The 23961-nt window shown below is 37.9% G+C and overlaps 1 protein-coding gene across 3 annotated transcripts in view; it reads right to left on the bottom strand.

The window, feature by feature from the left end:
* Positions 1 to 23961, bottom strand: part of BMPR1B (bone morphogenetic protein receptor type 1B) — a 402661-nt gene that overhangs the window by 155018 nt on the left and 223682 nt on the right. For 2 of the 3 annotated variants that reach the window (XM_027600410.2, XM_027600411.2), the window contains exon 2: positions 1592 to 1686. The gene's annotated coding sequence lies outside the window, so the exon portion shown is untranslated. Of the gene's footprint in view, positions 1 to 1591; positions 1871 to 23961 lie in introns of those variants that run through there. The other variant, XM_035726405.1, reaches the window with a different exon arrangement.

Genomic DNA, 23961 nt, shown 5'->3' with positions numbered 1-23961 from the left:
ATAAACATACTGTTGTCCAAAATCTAAATCAAACCCCTTAAGAATCTGGTAGGCAGAACTTGAAAAGGACAAAGAAAAAGCTTGATTCAGAGTCTAAAACAAGCATTCAATGAATGTTAAAATACAGTTTAAATTTAGATGTGAGATTCCCTTTAAAGCATTTCTGAATTAATAGAACTGATTTTGAAACACTTTGTATTATTTGGGAAATTATATGAGATTCAATAAAAGTGATATTCTATAATGACTGGCCTCATCTTAATACATTTACTTTACATTTAGACCTATTCCACCTGCTGTTTTGGATGTGGTTTACTCTATTTTAGATGAGCTGGTTTCTGAGTACTACCCTAACACAAAATCTGTGCCAGAGTATTAGCTTTTCCTTGTATCTCTTCTGGCCTACTGTTTAAGCTCTGCAAGAAAATTTAGTATTATCATTGTTTTTAATTTAAACATGTAACACAGAAAACCCTTCGGAACTATAATCAGCATCTGTAACCCAACCTAAAAATGTTAAATATCATGCTAATGTAGCTAATATCGTGCTACAATTTAAAAACTAACAACAGGGAAGCTTTCACTGTGTCAGTAGATAAGTGTCACCTAGTTAATGCCATACTTCCAGCAAAGCAACGTTACTTATTTTCCATGCCATGTGTAGTAGACATAAACCACAGAAGTTTATAAATTGTGTGGGTGTTCTAAATCAAAAACAATGGAAAACAATCTCTTTCTGTCCTCTTCAGCACCACTGCTTTTGATGCTAACCTGGGATACACAAAACAATGACAAATGAACATCCCACAGCATGGTGAACATGCAGAGAAACGTGTCAATGTGCTAAATGTGATGAAAGGAAAACAAACTACCGACGTGCAGCAGGACATGTTCATTTAATGACTTTGGTAAGGAATCGCTTTTTGTAAAGAACCAACTAGCTTGGTTCTTTGGAACCAAGTCGCTTGGACAGATCAACTCTCCCTGACACTTGATTTGCGTCTTGGACTCCAAAGACTGTTCTCACTTCTCACCACTCCCTGTTCTCTCTGTTCCCAAAGCTAGTCCTTGATTCACTTTCATGCACTGTCAAAGGGACGTGGGCTTGCTTTTAAAAAGAACCCACGTCGCTCACATTCACAGCATCTACAATGACAGGCCTACTACGTCTTCACACGTTCATCTGAACTTTCCCATTTCGGGACCACCCATAACTGTAAACTCAGTAATATGGTCCTGCTTTAATCCTGATAAGAAAGCAAACAGGAATTTACCCATCGGAAGACTTCAAGTTTGACGGAATGAAGAAACAGAAACTTGCTGATGGGACACAACATGAAGTCAGTGGTAGAGCACCTTTCCCACCCCCCCACCTCCCCCACTCCCATATTTCAGTGTTTCCTGAACGGACAGAGCATTCTCGAGAGCAGTACACAGCACTACATGGCCACCAAGAACATTCTTAAACATCAAGCAGCCCCTCCTTGCTAGCTTTAACATGCCACACAGAACTTTGCTCACTGATGCAAAGCAGCCAACAGGGACTGGGAGTTTACGAGGAAAAGCGAGACCGAACTGGCTCATTACTTACCTTCTCACTTATGGCAGGCTGGCTCGTTTAACTTTTTGTTTCCTGTCTTGTCATAGCTCAGCGGTGAATGGTGATGATTCAGCAGAAGTTTGAACCTAACAGTGAAAAAGAATTTTTTAAGCAAAAATATTGAAAATCACTGTTCTCCCCACTGTAGCCTGTCTTTCCTTGCCCTCTATGTGCGTGTTTCTCTCCCGTTTTCTCTCTCTCTGCAAGGCAGCTACGTAGTGGTCTATAAATATTGACCCTGACACTTGCTCAGTGCTTTAGCTGCTCATGGCACAGGTCTGTGTTACTGAACACCGTGGTAATACTCCGGCAAAGTTCTCAGCTGCTCAGACAAAGCTGTGGATTGGCTCACTACCCAGCAACCCTGTGCCTGCCTGGAAATACCATTTTGCTGCCAGCTTTACAGATGCTATGGGCCTTTCCTGAGGCCCAAGTCAGGCACAGAAGGGCAATTATGAGGTTTGTCTGAAGAAATAGCTTTTCTCAAGCAGGTGAAGAAAAGGGGGTGGGGGGGCTGGGTGAAGTGAAAGACAAGAAAGGAAATATTTGCCTTTGTTTCAGCCAAACAACATCACCTCAAGCCCTTTCTAAAGGTTAGACCTAAATGTCATTCAATCAAGCTTTGTAAAACTGAATTACTATGTATTATGAATGGCCAAAACACAGAGGCAAGCATTTTTATAATCGCTTTTTAATTTTGCTTCTCTTTGAGTTAAGGCTGCAGTAACTGAGTAATTGGTCGCAAAGAAATGTTGCAACACAGGTAAGTTCATCTCCAGAATGACAGAAATGCACTGAAAAGTATAATACTAATCAGATCAAATCATATATTTAGTGAAAGAGGCTAAAATATAATCTGAAAATTATATGACTCAACATATTATATTAACTAATTCTAAATTTTCAATCATGGCAATTTGAATTATTTGAGTTTATTTTTTTAGTTTTAGGATAATACCTAAGCCATGATGCTATATAGTTTACAAGTGATATGTACAAGGTCAACATTATCTATATATACCACATATAATGTCCATAGTATGAATGATTAGAAAATAAATCAAGTCCATATTTTCTATTCTTCTTCCCTAGAATAATTATATGTTTGCTTTACTGAAAGTTTGTCTCTTGAAAGTAAATCAAGAGTAAAGAGAACCGTAGAAATAATGTGGTCACTTACTCATTTTACAGATAAGAAAACCGACCCCTCCCCCAGGCTGGTTAACTTATCCATAGTTACATGGCAAGTTTACAGCAGAGTCAAACCTAGAGTCTGCCTTACTGCTCACAATCTGTGCTCCTTCTATTACAACAGTGATCGTTAAACTCATTTTTATGTTCAAAATCCTATCTTCATGTGAAATTTTATTGAAAACCTTACCAGAGTAAAAGCAAATATTACAGCCAGAAAATTAACTAGCATAAAGCAAAAGCAGCCTTTTACAATTTGACTCCCCAGAAAAAGTTATGCGCAAGAATTAACTCTCTAACAACTGAAATCCATCTTTGCTGCATTCAATAATTAATATTTGCCCAATAAATTAACTTATTCCCAGGAGAGGTATACAGCTAACTGCTGAGGAGACAAAGATAAACCATAGTTCCGACTCTTAGAAAACTTACAGTCCAGTATCAGAGAAAAACAAGCTAGTGACAAAACCACAGGCGTCGACTCCAATATGAAGGGGGGTGGGGTCCCCAGGTAACTCCTCGATCAAGACTTCTGCACATCACAGGAAGGGTGGGAGGCAGTGAGGCAAAGATGGGAAAGAACGATACAGCAAAAGACAGGCAGGAGAAAACATGGTATAGAACTTCAAGTAGTTTTTCTTGCTGGAGCACACAATGTGGAGCAGGAAATGGTTAATTTTTTTTAAAGGACCAGAAGGATAAAAGTGACGAAAGGTTTTATATACCAGGTTTAAAAACATGGGTTTTATACATCATGCTAGCAGTCTTCAACTATTTTTGCTTACAGACCGTTAAAAGACTTAAATTATGGGAACTACTCACACATTAGCAAGTTAACATTGACAATTTTTCATCTGTGGTAAAATAAGTACCTGCAGAGAATGTAATTTCTACCCTATTGAAGTACTGACATTTTAAAGTAAAACTTACAAGAATTGAAACACTGACATTTTAAAGTAAAACTTATAAGAATACTCAATGGACTATAAATCCATAATTTAATAAAACTATTATCTATTTAAATAATAAACTTTTTTAACTTTTTTTTGGAGAGAGAGTGAGAGCATGAGCAGGGGAGGGCGTAGGGGGAGGGGCAGAGGGAGAGAGAATCTCAAGCAGCCTCCCACTGAGTGCAGAGCCCAAGATGGGGCTCAGTCTCACAATGAGATCATGACCTGAGCTGAAATCAAGAGTCAGACGCTTAACCAGCTGAGTCACCCAGGTGCCCCAATAAACTCTTCTTCTAACAGCTGAAATTTCTACATTACTATTTTCTCTTCTTGACCTTTATGCAATCTCACTCCCTCATAAAATTTTTATGCAAAATATTTTATAATTCTTTCACTGTTTACTCTATCCATACTTCTCTCCAACAAAAATCTAAGGCATTAATTGAAATTTTTAAATTGTTAAATTTTCTATGACTGTGGGGCAATGTACCATGGTAGGATTTGGGATGAAAGTGTGCCTTTCTTTTGTAAAGTAAGAGAAAGATAGTTATGAATAAAGCATTGCTCTTAGCCAGATCAATATTAATAAAGAGTTTATGTGGAAGTTGAAAATCTGGACAATGATTCCATTAAAACCATCCATTCAAATGCTAAGTGAAAGAAACCAGTCTGAAAAGGCTATATACTGTGTGATTGCAACTATATGACATTCTGGGCAAGGCAAAAACTGTAGAGACAATTAAAAGATCAGTGGTCACCAGAAGTTTGGGGTGGGGTGGAGGATGAGTAGATGAAGCACAGGAGATTTTAAGGCAGTGAAACTATTCTGTATGATATGTAACAGTAGATACATGGCATTATGCATTTGGCAAAACCCATAAAACTGTACAACACAAAGACAAAGCCCTAATAAAAACTATGGACCAGCTAAATCCCTTCCCTTGTCTTCCTGAAAGCATGTGCTCTAGAGAAAGTAGTAGTATTATTTATTGAGCAATTGCCATCTAATAGGGGTCTAAGAAATAGTAACTTTAACACTAGAAACAACCCTAATAGATGAGTATGCTTTCACCTTTTTTTTAAGATAAATAAAATGAGGCTTCCAGTTATTAGGTGGACTGTCTGAAGTCATCTAACTAATACATAGATCTGGAACTCAGCTCAAACCTGTCTGACTGGACTACAATAGCACATACTGCCTTCCTATCAGTCACTTAAATAAGACTAGGTAGAGGCTGCCCAGGGCAGGCAAGGAAGTCGCTAAGCAGTGCCTTCAGAAAGTCAGAAAGGAATGAAAGAATCACATGCTGCACTTCTATCAAGGAACTGCTAGAATATTGAGTACTAAAGGATAGCAAAAAGAAGAGATTAACAGAGCAATCAGTGAAAATCAGTGGACAAAAGTAAAATAATTGTTATGTGCTATTAAGAAGAACTGAAAGGGTTTTATCTTTAATTTGACTGAAAGGTAAGGAACACATGAAGAATCAAAGGTATGAAGACTCAGTGTTGACAAAGTGTCAGTTCTTCCCAACTTTATCTAAGGATTCAGTGCAATCCCAATCAGGACATTATTTGTGGATATGGACAACCCGATACTAATGTTTATATGGAGAGGCAAAAAACCCAGAATAGTCAATACCGACACTGAAGGAGAACAAAGTTGGAGGACTGACGCTACCCAATATCAAGACTTATTATAAAGCTACAGTAATCAATACAATGTGATGTTGGAGAAAGAATAAGCAAACAGATCAATGGAGGAAAATAGCAAACCCAGAAATAGACTCACATACATATAGTCAACTGATCTTTGACAGACGGGCAAACTCTGTATAATGTAGCAAATATAATCTTTTCAACAAATGGTGTTAGAACAAGTGGACATCCATATGCAAAAAAATAAATAAGAAGAATCAAAACAAAGACCTCACACCTATCACAAAAATTAACTCAGACCTAAATGTAAATAAATGCAAAATTATAAAACTCATGGAAAGTAAAATAAGAGAAAACCTAGATTACCTGGGGTATAGTAGTGAATTTTACATATAACACCGAAGGCACAATGCATGAAAAAAAATAACTGATAAGCTGCATTTCATTAAAATTAAAAACTCTGCAGAAGACAATGTCAAGAGAATGAGAAGATAAAGACATAGGCTAGGAGAAAATATTTGCAAAAGACACACCTCATAAAGGACTGTTAACCAAAATTTACAAGAACTCCTACAATTCAGCAGTAAGTAAACAAACCCATTTTAAACATGGGCCAAAGACCTTAACAGACACCTCACTGAAGAAGATACACAGAGTGCAAATAAGCATATAATGGACTCTGAGAAACAACCTGAGGGTTCTACAGGGAAAGGCGGTGGGGGGATGGGTTAGCCTGGTGATGGGTATTAAAGAGGACACGTACTGAATGGAGCACTGGGTGTTATACGCAAACAATGAATCATGGAACACTACATCAAAAACCAATGATGTAATGTATGGTGATTAACATAATAAAAAAAGAGAAAAAAAAAAAGGTGCTCCACACCATGTGTCATCAGGAAAATTCAAATTAAAACAACAAAGAGATATCACTATACATCTATTAGAATGCCCAAAATCTGGAACACTGACACCACCAAATGTTAATAAGGATGCAGAACAAAATAAACTTTCATTCATTGCTGGTAAGAATGCAAAATGGTACGGCTACTTTGAAAGACAGTTTGGTGGTTTCTTACAAAATGAAACATACTCTTACCACAAGACCCAGGAATCCCACTTCTTGGTATTTACCCTCAGGAGTTGAAAAACGTATGTCCACACAAAAATCTTCACAGGATACTTTTGGAGCTTTATTCATAATTGCCAAAACTTGGAAAAAGTTTTTTCAAGATGAGTAGAGAAACTGTGGTACATCAAAATAACAGAACATGATTGATTCAGTGCTAAAATGAGTTATCAACCTTAAATGCATATTACTAAGTGAAAGAAGTCAATCTGAAAAGGCTACATACTATATATTTCTACTTATATGACGTTCTGTAAAAGGACAAACTATGGAGATAGTCAAAAGATCGGCATCTGGGTGGGGGAAGGGGTGGAGGAGGTCTGAAAAGGTGGAGCACAAAAGATTTTTAGGGCAGAAAAAATACTCTGTATGACTTTATAGTGGTGGATACATGTCATTATACACATGTTCAAGCCAACAAAATATCCAACACCAAGAATGAACTGTAAACTACGGACTTTGGTAATTATGATGTGTCAATGTAGGTTCATCAATTGTACAAAAGACCACTCTGGTGGGGAATGTTGATAATGGGCAAGGTTATTCATGCATGGAGGCAGAGAATACATGGAAAATCTCTGTTCTTTCCATTTTGCTATGAACCTTATACTGTTCTAAAAATGCCAAGCCTTGAAAAAGTCAAAGGTGGCTGCTCCCTTGGGTAGTTGGGTCTTTGCCAAGATAGAGGTTACAGAAAGAAAGAACAACTTTGGAACAGGGAACTGGGAAGTGAGGAGGCATTTAGCCTTTGAACATGATGAACTGTGTTATAGCCAAGCGAACATGGTCAGTAAGCACTTAAATATACTGATCTATAACATAGGAAAGATGAAGATTGTATCAATTCAGTAACCTCCTATTCATGTTTTCCTGCTTGAAACTTTTCAGCATTAGCCTATTCTCAACATAGAAGTCAAAGCAGTCATTAAAAAATATCAGATAGGGCGCCTGGGTGGCTCAGTTGGTTAAGCGACTGCCTTCGGCTCAGGTCATGATCCTGGAGTCCCTGGATCGAGTCCCGCATCGGGCTCTCTGCTCGGCGGGGAGTCTGCTTCTCCCTCTGACCCTCCGCCCATCTCATGTGCTTTCTCTCTCATTCTCTCTGTCTCTCAAATAAATAAATAAAATCTTTAAAAAAAAAAAAAATATCAGATAATAGGGGTGTCTGAGGTGGCTCAGTTGGTTGAGTGTCCGACTCTTGATCTCAGCTCTGGTCTTGATCTCGGGGTCAAGTTCAAGACCCATATTGGGCTCTATACTGGCTGTGGAGCCTACTTTATATACATATATGTATATGTATATAAAATATTCGTCTTCTACTCAAAAGAGAGTAAAAGCCCAAGTTCTTTTTTAAAAAATTTTTTTAAAAATTTTATTTATTTGAGAGAGAGAGAAAAAGCACACATGTGCGTAATGAGCCGGGAAAGGGGCAAAGGGAGAGGGAGAAGCAGACTCCCTGAGCAGGAACTCAACATGGGGCTCGATCCCAGGACCCCAGGATCATGACCGGAGCCAAAGGCAGATGCTTAACTGACTGAACCACCCAGGCATCCCTGAAGCCCAATTCTTATAATGATCCATAAAGCCTTACCTGATTTGCCCCTCATTCTGTCTCTGACAACATCGGCTACAGTCCCCTTCATTTTCACAGCTCCAACCCTCTTGTTCTCCTGTTACTCTTTAAATGTGCCTGACAAGTTTACCCTTGGTGTCCTCCTATTTGCTGTTCCCACCCTGGTATGTTCTCCTTGCAGACAGCTTCATGGCTAACTGGTTCACCTCTTTCAAGCCTCTGGCCAAATGTCACCTTCTCAGTGAAGCCTACCACCACCATACTATTTAAAACTGCCAACTTCCTTCTTTCTTATTTGTTACTGCTTGTCTCTTCCAATAGAATTGAAGTTCAATGACAACACAGATTTCATGTGTCTAAAATGAGTCTCACACATAATAAATGCACAATAATTATGTACTATAAATAACAGAAACAGAGATCTGTGAGCCATGTACCAACACACGTGGTTCCTGAAATCAATAATAGTAAGTAACCCCAAACCAACTTTTAAAAGATGGATCAAGGAAGAGAGGCCCACAAAGTCTGTGAAACAATGTTGAATGTAAGCAGAACAATGTGAAAATGAGAAAAAGGGTGAGTGAGGATGGAGTAGTAGAGAGGGAGTGGTTGACAATGTCAAACGCCATGGGAAGATCAAATATGAAAGGGGTTAAAAAGAGCCCATGACACACAACATTCAGAAAGTGCTCGGATACTAAAGATTTCTGAACAGTACATTTTAGAAGGGTGAATTATATTTCGGCAAAGCAGGCATTGAAAAGAAAACAGAGAGCACTAGTGGCTGAGCTGTTTCCACTGGAGGTGGGAGGTCAGCAAGTGAAGGGAGACATGGAATAGAAGCTCTTTTTCAAAACTCTGGCCATAAAGGAAAGGTAAAGAAAGATGAGGGTGATGACTGAACACCACAAACAAATGACTACTCATTACAGCATAAAAGTTAAGTGAGTGTTTTAAAGTCAAGCTGACTTGAGTTTCTGTCTTTCTCAAGTTACACTGTAAGTTATACAACCTGAGTTTCCTCATCAATAAAGCGTTTAAGGGGCACCCGGGTGGCTCAGTCGGTTAAGCGTCTGCCTTCAGCTCAGGTCATGATCCCAGGGTCCTGGGATGGAGTCCCGCAAAGGGCTTCCTGCTCGGCGGGAAGCCTGCTTCTCCCTCTGCCTCTGTCATTCCCCTGCTTGTGTTCTCTCTTGCTCTCTCTCTCTCTCTGACAAATAAACAAAATCTTTTTAAAAAAATAAAAATAAATAAAATAAAATAAAATAAAATAAAATAAAATGTGTTTAAAATTAGTACCGGTGGGGCTTCATGCTGGGTGTGGAGCCTACATAAAAAATGAAATAATAAAATAATAAGATAAAATTAGTACCTGTGTTACTAGATATTACTACTTCACTTTCTTTTTATGGTTGAATAATATTTCATTGTATAGACAAACCACATTTTATTTATCCATTCATCTGGTGAACATTTGTATTGTTTCCACTTATGAGTTATTATGAATAAGGCCATGAACTTTCATGCACATGCTTTTGCATGAATATATGTTTTCATTACTCTTGGATAAATACCTAGGAGTGAAATTGCTAGGTAATATGGTAATTTCATGTCTAACATTTTAAAGAACTGTCGAACTGTTGTCCAAAGTGGCTGCACCATTTTATATCCCCACCAGCAATGTATGAGGTTCCAATTATTCTGCATCCTTATGAACACCTGTAATTATCTATCTTTTTTATTACAGTAATACTTACAAATATCAAGTGATTCTTGTTGTGGTTTTAATTTGTATTTCCCTAAAGACTGCTAATGCTGAGCATCTTTTCATGTGCTTATTAGCCTTTTGACTATTTACTCTTCACTTCCAGTCAATACAATTTCAGAAAACACTAGGACCAAATAAAGCTTAAAACATATTTTCAAGGGCCCAGCAAAGTTGTACCTTGCATAGGCAATAACAACTCACTGGGTAGAGAAGTAAATGAATAAGCTAATAAACAAATGAAGGATTAGGAATTAGAAAGACTTGATTGGTATATTGTTCCAGTTTTCACACTAACTTAATTTGAATTCCTATACAGTCCAGCAGAGTTTTTAGTAAAGAAAAGAAACTTCTAAAAAAATGCAATTACAAAGAAAATGTGTTAATCCTCTGTTCCGTATAATGACAAATACCTACATTAATATGTTTAGTTTGGTAATAATAAAGTACTCCATCAGATCAGTGTTAGGAAACTGGGCTTATAATCCAATTATATTAATGCTTTAATTGAATGCTTCTTTGAAGATAGAGGTGAAAAAGGCAAAAAAACTGATGAAGTAGCCAAGGACTTAAAAGTTTGTGTTGACAAACTCAATCAGATATGAATACTACAAATTATCCAACACTATAAAGAATGAGACATTACTCAGGGGCAAATGGCTGCAAGGAAAATATTAGTAATCCAAACTCGCAGTCATTTTTCAAAAAGACCTGAGGGAATAGTGACTTTCAATGTAAATGACTCAGGAGAAAGGAAATTGACTCTACAATGTGCCTAGTTAGTAGCTAACGATGGACTGTTTCCTCCTTTACGGGCCTACTATGAGTCCTATCACACACAGAGTCCCTTACCTTGAACTCTAAGGTTCTTTGTTCCCAAGTAATAAATACTTTAGGCCCCCAGGACCCCACAGGAAAGTCATACACAAGTCTACTAACCTTTACTGCTGCCAGTTTAAGTACTTATCCATTACTAGTTTTGAGAAGTATTGACTGCACAATTAATAAATAGGCCATTTGTTCTTTTCAACTAGAACAATGTTGTATATAAATTGAAAAGAATACTAAACAAGAAAACCATAGCAAAGAATGCATGTCCTTTTTTTTTTTGTCTTGAAACTTTTTTTAACTAATTTCAATTAGCCAACGTATATTACATCATCAGGTTTTTTTATTGTTATGTTAATCACCATATATTACATCATTAGTTTTTGGTGCAGTGTTCCATGATTCATTGTTTGTTCATAACACCCAGTGCTCCATGCAGAACGTGCCCTCCTCAATACCCATCACCAGGCTAACCCATCTCCCTACCCCCCTCCCCTCTAGAACCCTCAGTTTGTTTTTCAGAGTCCATCATCTCTCATGGTTCGTCTCCCCCTCTGACATACTCCCCTTTTCTTCCTCTCCTGTTATCTTCTTCTTTTTCTTTTTTCTTAAAATATGTTGCAATGCATGTCCTTTTTAACTTTCATCTGATATCAACACCAACTAATGCCAAACTAAAACATTTTATAACTTATAAACAGAAATTATTTTAAAGTGCATACTGCATAGAACACATATAACCAGAATAATAAAACTCAATTATATTTAATAAAATAAGGTATTAATAAAGAGTTGAAAAGCATCAGGGATATCAACTTATTTTTATACTATCATTGTTGCTAACTAGACTTATATTAAAACTATACTAACACTTCTTCATACTTAATAATAATAGCTGAGTTCATAGCTATGTATCAGTATTTGTTTTTCTCTTAAAATCAGGTATATATCTTTATAATACTAAGGACAATCTCAAAAGTGTTTTTAACATAATATTTGTATTATAATTTCAATCATTTTCTACTTTTAAAAAGTGTACAGTTCTAGGGGCGTCTGGGTGACTCAGTTGGTTAAGCAACTGCCTTCGGCTCAGGTCATGACCCTGGAGTCCCGGGATCGAGCCCCACATCGGGCTCCCTGCTCAGCAGGGAGTCTGCTTCTCCCTCTGGCCTTCCCCCCCTCTCGTGTTTTCTCTCTCATTCTCTCTCTCTCTCTCAAATAAATAAAATCTTTAAAAAAAAAGTGTACAGTTCTTAAAATCATATCTTTAATATTTATTTCTTAAAGTTAATGAATTAATCCATACTAATTAAAATTTTTCTACTATCACTCCAAAATGGAAACTAAATTAAGCCTATATGTCAATAAGAATTTTCATGATGATGATAATTTTTAATTGCATTAATCTCTGAATTGTTCTAATATCCAGATGACCGATGATGATCCCACATTTGAAACGACTGTTTTTCTTTCATCATAAAGATATAATCTCTCGATATTCATGGTTTCTTCAAGAACAACTTAGTTGAGGACCTTTTCATTCATACAGATACCCATAATCATCAATGTGATATTAATGTAATGGAACACTTATTTCTGGGGACAAAAAACAGTGTATTTTGTTGGACAGTAGAAATGAAATCCCAAGAAAGCACTGAGTGTCCTCTCCCAGGAAGGAAGGGTCATAAAGATGGTCCTGAAGTCACCCACACAGAGGGATTTCAGTCAGCTGCAAGGAGAGCAGGACATATGGGGTGTCCCCTAGAACAAGCTAATGCCAAGCATTCCATAGGATGGAAAGGGAAAAATCCCAGCCAGGAAGGATTCAGAAAAAGCCAGTTCAATGGGAAAGGGAATGACTTGTCTACTATAATTAAGCTGACTGTTTTTTACTATTCATTAATCGTATGGCAGTAGCCCATAAAGATATCACTGAATGATTAAATTTAACCGGCAGTGAAAATAGGCATGCACGTTAAGTCTGATCATCCATAAAAGAAAAGAAAAGAAAAACAACACTGGTTTATTTTATTGCTCTACAATGAATCTGCTTTCATAAGCAGGATATAAATTGTGAAACGAAGGAATAGAACTATTCATTTTGAGGCCACACTTTTTTCTAACCAAAATATATTTCAAAAAAAAAAAGAGAGAAAATAGAAAGCAATAAAGCAAACTAATTTTAAACAAGAAATGAATGAAATATCCACTACTCTAGTTTGAGTCACATATGAAATGTGGTTATTTCTGTTGCCTGTCCTGCTTTGACAGGACCTAAAATTTCCTTGAAATGTGGTATCAAAAATAATTAGGGAGTAAAGCACAAAAAAAAAAAAAGACTAAAAATGAAAAAAATCTTACTTTTAACTTTTGAATTTTGGTTGATCCGAATACTGTCATATACACTTCTAAGAGAGAATTAAATCATACTTTGAGATGGACTGAAGCAATCTTTATAGTTTTGTCAGCTTTAATTTCATTAGACTCCTTTGGAGTCAGTGAAAACTGCAAAAGAATGCACTTTGAGGTGATTTTTCCCCTTCCTCTAATTTGCTTCATTCTGGGTCACTGGCCTATGCTGACCAACAACAGAGCTGGAACCATGCTGAGGATAGGTGGGTGGTAAAAGTAGGAAAGGTAAGAATAAAGAATATCCTTATACTTTTTTTTATAATAAAGAGATGAAATAACAACTAACAGGACATCAATTTAGTCATCAACCTGCTTACATTTTTTGTTTTGGTTTGCATAAATATTTGTGCTTAGAAAAGCATATACAAACTACTACTCATTTGATACTTTAAGTAACACAGTAGAGAACATGAAGGAAAGTACGGGAACGTCAAAAGCATGTCCTCAGGACCAAGGGATCCATGCTGATGAAATAAAACCTCTCTTATTGTCCAACTCTTATTGGTATGTACAAATCTAACAATTCACATTTACACAGCACTTCAGATTTTTAACAAGTGTTTTCATAGGTCATCTCACTTGTTCATTAGGACAAACCAATAAGAAAGTATCCCTACATTACATATCAGGAAGCTAAGTGCAAAGGAAGAGTCCAACATGTCCAAGTTTGAAAGAAGTGTAGACCGAAACTGAATTCACGTCTTTCCACATTAAGTGCTTGGCCCTTACTTACTATAGTTTTCAATAATACCAGAGGAGCCATATCTTAGTAGAAATTACTTTTCTGTGGAAAAAAATATTAATTGTTAGAGGAAAGACTGAAGCCTTCCAGTTTGGGGCATATATATTTTTGTTGATAACTGCAAACACACACACACACACACACACACAAAATCAGTACTTGGTAATGATGGTACCATTACATAGTCATCCAAACTAAAAGCGTCAGTGTTCCACTTCTGCTTTCTCCTACTTCCAATTGAGTCACTAAAACTCAAGAACCTGTCTTTGAAATCTCTCATTTGTCCCCTTTTCCCTTCCCTCTGTTCCTACCAAAATTCAGATTTAGCTTTTATATAGCCTTAAGTAACTGAAAGCTAGTCTCCTGTCACCACTCTCCTTTCTCCTCCACCAACCTTCTGCGCTGCTACTAAAAAGAAAAAGTCAACACCCCCTCTTGCCAACAACAGAAGGTTTGAACTTCTCCGCACGGAATGCAGTCCTCTCTGCCATCTTGACCTGACCTTACCCTTTCAGTTTCATTTCTCCTTTGCCCACCACACAAATCCTAACTCTCCCAACACACCACACCATATGCTCCCTGGGAATGCTATGGGTGCACCTCCAAACCTCCTGTGTCTTTTCATGTTCTCTAAATCTTTATCTATACGGGATAACAGGCTGGTACAGAACTGGATCTGACTATGAGGGAATGCAGATTCGAATTAAAAGGAAAATTTCCTCGCATGCTGTGACTCTAGTCTCAAGATTCCCTGCTCTCCTTGCCCGTTGTCTCCTCTGTAGAAATAGGACAAATTGCTTGGTTTCAACTTGGTAGTGCTAAGCACATAAGGGAAAAGCACATACCGGTTCCCAGGCTGCCAGCAGGAAAGCAGTAATCTGCTGTGCGTTTCAGAATGATTGGGGGGGACCCGATCAGCATTTCTGTCCTGAGTATTCACTCCTCTTCCCCTGTTTTACCACCTTTGTGATAGAAAATGAGGCAATAAACAATTCCGCAACATTAATGAAAATACGTTCAACTGCATGATTGTCCTTTTGAAAGACCTGCTAATCTAGCTTTCAAGTGAAACGATAAATAGTAGTGCTGTGGAGATCTGAAGCAGGATTACTACCTGAAAGAGCAATCCTAAGGAGTATTTAAGTGCTTAAATGATGACAGTAGTACCCATGGAACTACCAGGGCCTCTACAGAGAGAATTTTAAATATTTATATGCTCCAAGATTGCTGCATTTTCTTTCGGGCAGAACAACAAAGTTCAAAGTACACTGATGAAAGTTATCACTGGGTTTACTGGCAATCAATACCAATTAAAAGCTACATTTTTAAAATGCATATCAGGTGTTACTGGAAAATGCATCCATCTGAATAGCAGCTATTGAAAAGAAGTTTATCCAAAAGGGTAAATAATGTATAAAAAGTCCCAAGTGAGTGATGAAAACCTTGTTCAGATGACAAGCCACATATCAGTTAGAAGCCAGTGCTCAGACTTATTGGCACCAACAATGTTTTCTTAATTTCCTAAGAGTGCATAACATCACACCCCCCACCCCAGTTGGCCTAGAATACCCTTACTTATTGCTTTATTCTATTAAAGACTACTTCAACTTACTTATTCCTGAAAAACCCATTTTATAATTTTAATTAGCAGTTCTAATGGTTCTTGTGCAATATTTCATATTTATTTATGCTTTCATTCAACAGAACAGTTGCTGAGTACCTGTTATGGGTCTGGCACCACAGACACAATCCCTATTCCCAGGGAGGCGAGAGGCTGGTGAGGGAGACAGAAGACTGTTGATGAATGGCAATGACCATGATCCAAACAAGCTGAACACAGAAAACCTAACTCTTCCTGGAGGCTGACCTCAGGGAAGGCCTTTGGAGGAAAATGTGATATCTGAGTTCTTGAAATAAGTTAACCAGAACATATAGGAAGATTTCAAATATATGGCACTTTGGGATGATGGTAAGACCCAAGGTCTGGCCATGGAGTGAGGGCCTCAAGGGGTGGTAAATATTCCTGCCTTAATATCACCACTTTTAAGCCCTCAGGACTGGGGGCTGCCACACTGCTAGGTTTACCTCTCTGCCGGTTGACATTTTCAACTCATTCTACCCTGTGGCTTTATTCTAGTTTTTTATTTTTATTTTCATTTTTTTAAAGATTTTACTTATGTATATGAGAGAGAGAGCACAGAGGGAGAGTGAGAGGGAGAAGCAGACCCCCCACTGAGCAGGGAGCCCGATGCGGGGCTCGATCCCAGGACCCTGGGATCCTGACCTGAGCCAAAGGTAGACGTTTAACCAACTGAGCCACCCAGGCGCCCCTATTCTAGTTTTTTAAATGTGATTCCATGTTTTGAGGGGTTTTTTAAGAGAGGAAAAAAAGATTATTTTGTATATTCCCACAATAATTTTTCTATCAACATTTTTAGTCATTTATTCAAACACTATTTATTGAGCAACTGCTGTAAGACAGACTTAGTTTTAAGTGCTGGGAACAGGATGGTGAAGGAAGCATGCCAGACACGCCCCACAGACTTTACATTGTGGGGGGGGTACCTAACAAAAGAATAGAATATCATCTCATGGCAAAAAAAAAGAGCAATAATAAAAGTAAAACAGAATAATGTTGGTAATACCAGGGAAAAGAATGCTTTAGGCAAGAGGATTAAGAAAAGCCTTGCCTGAAGCAGATCCTTGAGCTGAGGCCTGAATGATGAGACGAAGACAGCCCTGTAAAGATCTGAAGGAAGACTATTCCAGGCAGAAGGAATTGCTAATGAAAAGATCCTTGAGTAAAAAGAATCCTTGGTATTCAACGGATCAAAAAGAAAAAAAAAAAAAAAAGGAAAGGAGATACACATAAAAATACACATAAAAATCAAATAATCAGACAGTGACTGCATGATGTGGTGTTTCAGACCAGTGGTTCTTAAACCGTTGCTGCACACTGGAATTACCTGGGATGCTTCTAAAAATCCAGATATGCTGCCACATCCCAGACCAGTTACACCGGAATCCCCGGAGTGGGAGCCAGACATGGTGTTCTTTACAACCCTCCACGTGATTCTGATATGCAGCCCAGGTTAAGAAGCACTAATTTAGGCCATGAGGAATTTAAATTTTAGTCCAATTACATAAACAGCCACTGGAAGATTAAAATTTCATCTGAAATTTCTGTCACATACCTAAATTGTTTAATATCAATCTGGACATTTGCTTAAAAGGAGCAATACATCTTAGATATATGTTAATTTCTAAAGCAAATTCTTCTTAAGCACAACAGAAACAGAAACAGAAACTGAGCCTGGGTGGCTCAGTCCGTTAAGCATCTGCTCAATAAATAGTGTTTGAATAAATGACTAAAAATGTTGATAGAAAAATTATTGTGGGAATATACAAAATAATCTTTTTTTCCTCTCTTAAAAAACCCCTCAAAACATGGAATCACATTTAAAAAACTAGAATAGGGGCGCCTGGGTGGCTCAGTTGGTTAAACGTCTACCTTTGGCTCAGGTCCTGATTCCGGGGTCCTGGGATCAAGCCCCATGTTGGATACCCTGCTCAGTGGGGAGTCTGCTTCTCCCTCTCCCTCTGTTCCTCCCCCCTGCTCATTCTCCCTCTCTCTCTCCCCCCTCTCTCTTTCTCTCTCAAATAAGTAAATGAAAAATCTTTAAAAAAAATTTAAAAAAACAAAAATAAAAGCAATTATTGAAACACTTCCCTTTAAAAATTAAATTTAGGTGAAAATTAGTTATTTAGGAAATGCCTAATGTATTCATTGCTTTTATGCACCCTCCTTGTAAATTCTAGAATACATTTGCTTATATTTTGTGAAGAACTTTTTATCTCTTGAAAGGAAAACAAATACACAAACATTTGAGACAGTATCTGAATTTTGCTTACATCATTCTGATTATCTGTAACACTAACCATGGGATTCCTCTAGTGTGGGTCGCATGAGTACTTGATCCAGTCAGCTGTAAATGGTGCATGATTTTGTGGCACACAATTCTGTAAGAGTTCACCTACTAGAGCTGCACTAGGAAATAATCTTTGAGGAGAAATGGGGTTGATTTACTAGCAGTGCTACAACTGAAAATCTCGTCACAGATTAAAATATTTAGATACATTTATCAGGTACAGATGGCATTTTATTGTTCAAATAAACACACCAGAATATCTTTTATTGGACTGCACTCAGTAGAAAATAAAACCCCTAATGGTAGTAAAATGCTTTATTTCCCTACTCTTAGTGTCAATTTAAGTTCTTATTTTTTAACAGCTAATAGCTGTGCATAAACTAAAGAACCTAAATTAAACTGTAAGAAAAGCAAAAGCAATCAAGTCCTTGTCACATTCCAGGAAAGCAAACCAATCAGCTAAAAACTGATTTAACTATCATGTGGTGCTATAGTCCTAAAACTTCAACAAATTCAGCATTTCCTCTAGCTTCAATTAACATATTAATATAGGCTAACTACCTGAAGGAGTTTTACTTAAAAATTCAACCACTTCATATAAGATAAATCTAGGCTATTCTTTGACTTACTTATCCAAAACAAAATTTTATTAAAGTTGCTTATGTAAAAAAAAATTGCATATGTAAATATTATATTACCCCCAATTTCTCTCTGAAGAAATTTCAGGGCAGTAGACAAATTTTCTGCACAGTCTTTATGTCATGGAATTCACAGCACATAAGACAACTTCTACTCAAACTTTTCTTCGGAAAGCTCTATCTGATAAAGGCAGCCAAGGTAATCTATCTCAAAACAGCCTTTGCATTCTTTCTGTACATTTATGAAAACCCCCAGCAATCCCAACTTGTATCACCATACGTGTTTCCTTTTTCTAGTAGACAATACCTTAATAGAAATCCGGAGCTATATTTTACGCGTTTTTGCATATTCACAAAACCTTTCTTTGTGGTGTTAAACAAACATCTAATTAGCGAATTAATAATGAAGACTTATCAACCCCCCAAGGTTGAAGATAAGACATTAAAGCAGCTTGGTGCTGGTATGACCTTCCACAGATAGGCATTACCACTTCCAAGCCCTGACTACCGTTCTCTCCCTCCCTGGTAAAATAAAGAGAAGTGAAAAATAAATGAAAACGTGAAATGAGAGGTGCCGTGATGTTCCAAACAAGAACGGTGGATCAATGAGAAAGAGGATTCTATGATTAAAGACTGCAAACTCAAATGACATATAAAACAGGACCATAAATCCATTCAATCATTTGTTCCTTCAGTAAACAATTTTGAGTATCTACAATATGCCAGACACCTATAACATACAAAAGTGAAGAAGCCACAACTCCTGCCTCCAAGTAACACACAGGCAAAAGCTATAATGCATGGTTAACACAAGCAATGCAAGAGCTATGCGTAAGCGATATAAGCACCTCAGTCACTGGGGAGGAAAGGTGGTAGTGGAATTACGTCCTAACAGGGAGTCTAGGGTAAGACGTAAAGGGATCCATTCCAGAAAGAGGCAAAACAAAGGCATAAAAAACAAATAAATAAGACATTTTAATTCCTACATAAAGTGAATGACAAGTTCACTTTTCATGAATAAACACACTAAATAAATGGTTAGTACCTTTCATAGTACAATTAAGATGCTAAATGTAGTAAACTGAAATAATCTGCAATATTTTTATCAAAGTCTGACATTTCAATTATCTACTCACCTCATGCTACTTTTGTTACTCTATGGTTTTGAAATTACTTTGTCATTTGTTACTTTTATAGGTTTACCACTTGCCTAGCGATATAACTCCCTTCATTTCAAAGACAATTCAATAGTCTTAAAAATCAGGTTGTAATTAAATGAACAAACCTACCGCCCATTTCACTAGGCTGCTTGCTGGAAATCATGCTATATCACAGAGAAATTTCCCTGAGGGTCAACTGTGGAGGCACAATTATGACTAGGACATGGAATATGATGGAACTTATTATATTATGGCCACACTTTGCATATATTTTATTTTTTTTAAAGATTTTATTTATTTATTTGAGAGAGAGAGAATGAGAGATAGAGAGCACGAGAGGGAAGAGGGTCAGAGGGAGAAACAGACTCCCTGCTGAGCAGGGAGCCCGATGTGGGACTCGATCCCGGGACTCCAGGATCATGACCTGAGCCGAAGGCAGTCGCTTAACCAACTGAGCCACCCAGGCGCCCACTTTGCATATATTTTAAAAGATCATTCACAGCACTCACCATAGTGCTGTGAATTATGCAAGACTGTTGAATCACAGATCTGTACCTCTGAAACAAATAATATATGTTAAAAAAAAAAAAAGAAGAAGAAGATAGCAAGAGGGGAAGAATGAAGGGGGAGAAATCGGAGGGGAAACCGAACCATGAGAGATGATGGACTCTGAGAAACAAACTGAGGGTTCTAGAGGGGAGTGGGGTGGGCGGATGGGTTAGCCTGGTGATGGGTATCAAAGAGGGCACGTTCTGCATGGAGCACTGGGTGTTATGAACAAACAATGAATCATGGAACACTACATCAAAAACTAATGATGTAATGTATGGTGATTAACATAACAATAAAATTAAAAATAAATAAATACACAAATTTGGTTAGTACAAAAAAAAAAAAAGATCATTCAAACTATGGTCAATAATTCACTAATGAACACCGCCTTCAACATTGTGATGACTGAACTTGCATCAGCAGTGGGCCAGGCTGATTGCTACAAAAATGATGTGCTCTCCTAGGTACAATTATTGCAGTGATTCATTCGGGTATTTTTCCATTCATTTTATATCACCTCTGACCCTTTTAAGAGGTCTGAATGGAGCCTGGTCCTGGACAGCCCCGAGAAGATAGGATCGTGTTTCCCACAGGCATCAGCGTTCTGGTCCCTGGCTTCCACAGGCTGCCCGCCTGGCTCTCCCACAAAAACTAGCCGGAAAGCAGAGGAGAAACCCAAGTAATAAGATGTAGTGCACACAGTCCGACCTATGCCGACGGCATCCCCGAAAGAGTCCAAATGTTTCCAAAGCACACAGGGCTCACTTATGTAGTGACAGAGGACAAGCCAAGCTGCTGTGGCCAAGAAGATGGGAGATACTGGCAGATGTGCAGTCATTGCTTTAATGAAGGCTTCTCTCCTCCCAGTCAAGAAGTTCAACCATATGGTTCTTGATACTTTAAAAGATTAACTTTAAGAATCACTGGGAAAATCTGTCAGTACTCACGCTGAGCTAGATTTTAGGAAGAGATGGGATTTCTCTTCATTTTTGTAGAACATTTTTCCCCTTTCCTTACAAAAACACGAGGTTTCAATAGCTGGCCAGCTAAAACTATTACCATTCCTAAATTAGGCATGTCTGAGAATTTGATATAACTTAAAACATGTACCACCCACAACCATAATTTTGGCTGAGCCAAGAGAAAAGCATCAAATTTAGAATCCCATTAAATGCTATAATTAGAAATTCACCGAATGTTTAAATAGTAAAATTGGAAGATGAAAGCAAGGATGTTATAAGTTCAAGTGATCTTTTTTTTTTTAAACATAAAAGGTCCTATCTACTTCCCTAACAACACATATATCTATATTTTATGACTTTGGAATTAATCCGTAAAGACTGAATATAAAGACATGCGGTAGATTTTTTTTTCCCCCAAATGGCTATAGCAATATCTCCCACTACAAATGCTCTTTTTACATCCCTTTGAGAGGTGAGGTCAAAATTCTTTTTCCTTAAATCTGGATAAGCTTAAGACTCTGGTGAAAGTGACACTATGTGCTTCAAGGCCAGGTGATAAAATGTGATTCAACTCCCACCTTACTCATAAGAATCTGTGTTCTTGAAGTCTTTAGCTGCTACAGGAGCAATCTGACCATGGAGAGGACATGATGCTGTAAGAAAGACCAAATTTACCCAATGTGGTGAAATCGGAGAGGCCTCAAGACTACGTGAACAGAGATATGCCTGGACAGCTCTTAGATGCTTCAGCCTCCCGCCGTTGCAGCTGCACACACCATCTGACCAAAAATGCATGAGAGACCCTGAGCCAGAACTACCTCGGTGAGCTCTGCCCCAAATCCTGACCCACAGATACCAGCTAAGACAGGTAACAGCATTATTTTTGCTGTTTTAAGTCACCAAGTTATACAGTTATTTGTTAAAAAGCAATGGGTAACTAGAACACACTTTGATATCAGAAGTGAAGTGTAATAATAAAAAATTAAATACGCCCAAACATATGGTATTGGTCTTTGGACCAGACCGTAGATGGGAGCCTGAAGGAGACTGTTAGTGGAAAGTTGATGGGCCTCAAAGAGTTGGACTGTGACAGCTCAGAGAAATAAGCGTTTTGCGGGCGCCTGGGTGGTTCAGTTGGCCTTCGGCTCAGGTCATGATCCTGGAGTCCCGGGATCGAGTCCCACATCGGGCTCCCTGCTAGGCAGGGAGTCGGCTTCTCCCTCTGACCCTCTTCCCTCTCGTGCTCTCTATCTCTCATTCTCTCTCTCTCAAATAAATAAATAAATAAATCTTAAAAAAAAAAAAAGAAAGAAGGGTTTTGCAAGATGGAGAAAAGGAGACTCTTGTTACATAACTACAGAACTTTTAACAATACTATTGGAAATGGAAATGTATCTAATGGATACATTGGAAAATGTATCTAAGGATCTCCAAAGATCTAGTTAAGGAGATTTCCAAGCAGAATACCGAAAGGAGCACCTGCTTTCCTTTTGCTACTTATGATGAAATGTACTCAGAGAAAGGAGAGTTAAAAAAGAAATTGTTCAGTTTTCAACAAAATTTGGAGGGACTATAAAGAGACAGGATTTGCAGAGTTTGAAAATAAAACTATTTTTCATTCCTGATTGCCTCAGAGACCAAAAGAGTCAAAATAAGAGTGAGTCTCAGAGAAAGACAAAATGCAGGTGTAGTCAGAAAGATCTGGTCCACAAACAAAGGTAAGCGTGTGACTAAAAATACTCTTCATTAACGCCTTAGGAATAGTAAGGTCATGTCTTATAGATCCTTTAAGACAGATAACAGGCCTTCTAAGGATCTTCCAGACATATGTAGCCAACTTTCTCTGATGCACAGTAGGACACAAAGAATCATAAGGGTATTTATCCTACAGCATTCCATAGAGAACCCCTAATAAAGGAGGAATTATCTCCAAAATTTTGTGGGTGTGGCTTTCGCCTGAGTGGATTATAATTTGATACATAAGAAGACCTAAACATTTTTAAGAATTATATCATCTAGAGCTAAAAGGAAACGAAGACAATTCCAAAATAAAAGGTGGCCTTTGGGCCCCCAAACTTCCATACACAGGAAGAAGTTTGAGAAAACCTGTCAGCTATAAATATAGGACATGTTTTTTGTTTTCGTTTTTGTTTTTGTTTTAAAAAAGAATGATGATTCAAAAGATGGAAATAAGAATGCAGTGGCAGGAGCCAAGGGTCACAGAGAACAATTCCCAGGGAACAGACCGAGCACTAATTAAGCAAATGGCAGCAGGACCATGAGGTTTCAGATTTGCTTTGTAATCTAATAGCCTCTCATTTCTGCCTTTCTGAACAGGAAGGATCTACAGAATTTTCCTGTGCTTGTCACACCATTGAATGGTGGGTGTGTGAAGGGCAGGTAACTTAACTCTTTAATTCAAAGCTTTTCAGAAGGACCTCTAATTCACGTCTTTTCAGTATTCAAGAAGTCTTATCCAAGGAGCCTCATCTGTACCTGGACTTGATTGAGAAGACAAGAACCTGGAGTTCAAGCTAATACAGTAACGGAAAGAGACTCAAGGGCTTTAAGGGCAAGAATAAGCCTATTTCACATGTCTGAGAGCTGTAACTGGTTGTGCTCTAGGATGGAGAGTGGCAGATTATATTCTCCAAAGATGAGCACAATAACATCTCCCATCCCACCATGTTCTACTTATAATGTAACTCTGACACTCTGACCAGCAAGCACGGGACCCAACATGCCTCCACCTTGAATTTCTGACTACAGCATATGGGAAGCTACATGACTTAGAGACTGGGACATAAAAGGCAATGCAGCTCTCACACTGCTCACTCTGAAACTCATTCTTTTTTCAAATTTATTTTTATA

This window comes from Zalophus californianus, chromosome 2, assembly GCF_009762305.2.
Source record: "Zalophus californianus isolate mZalCal1 chromosome 2, mZalCal1.pri.v2, whole genome shotgun sequence".
Classification (NCBI taxonomy): Eukaryota; Metazoa; Chordata; class Mammalia; order Carnivora; family Otariidae; genus Zalophus; species Zalophus californianus.
This window is presented reverse-complemented; position numbering and strand designations above follow the sequence as displayed.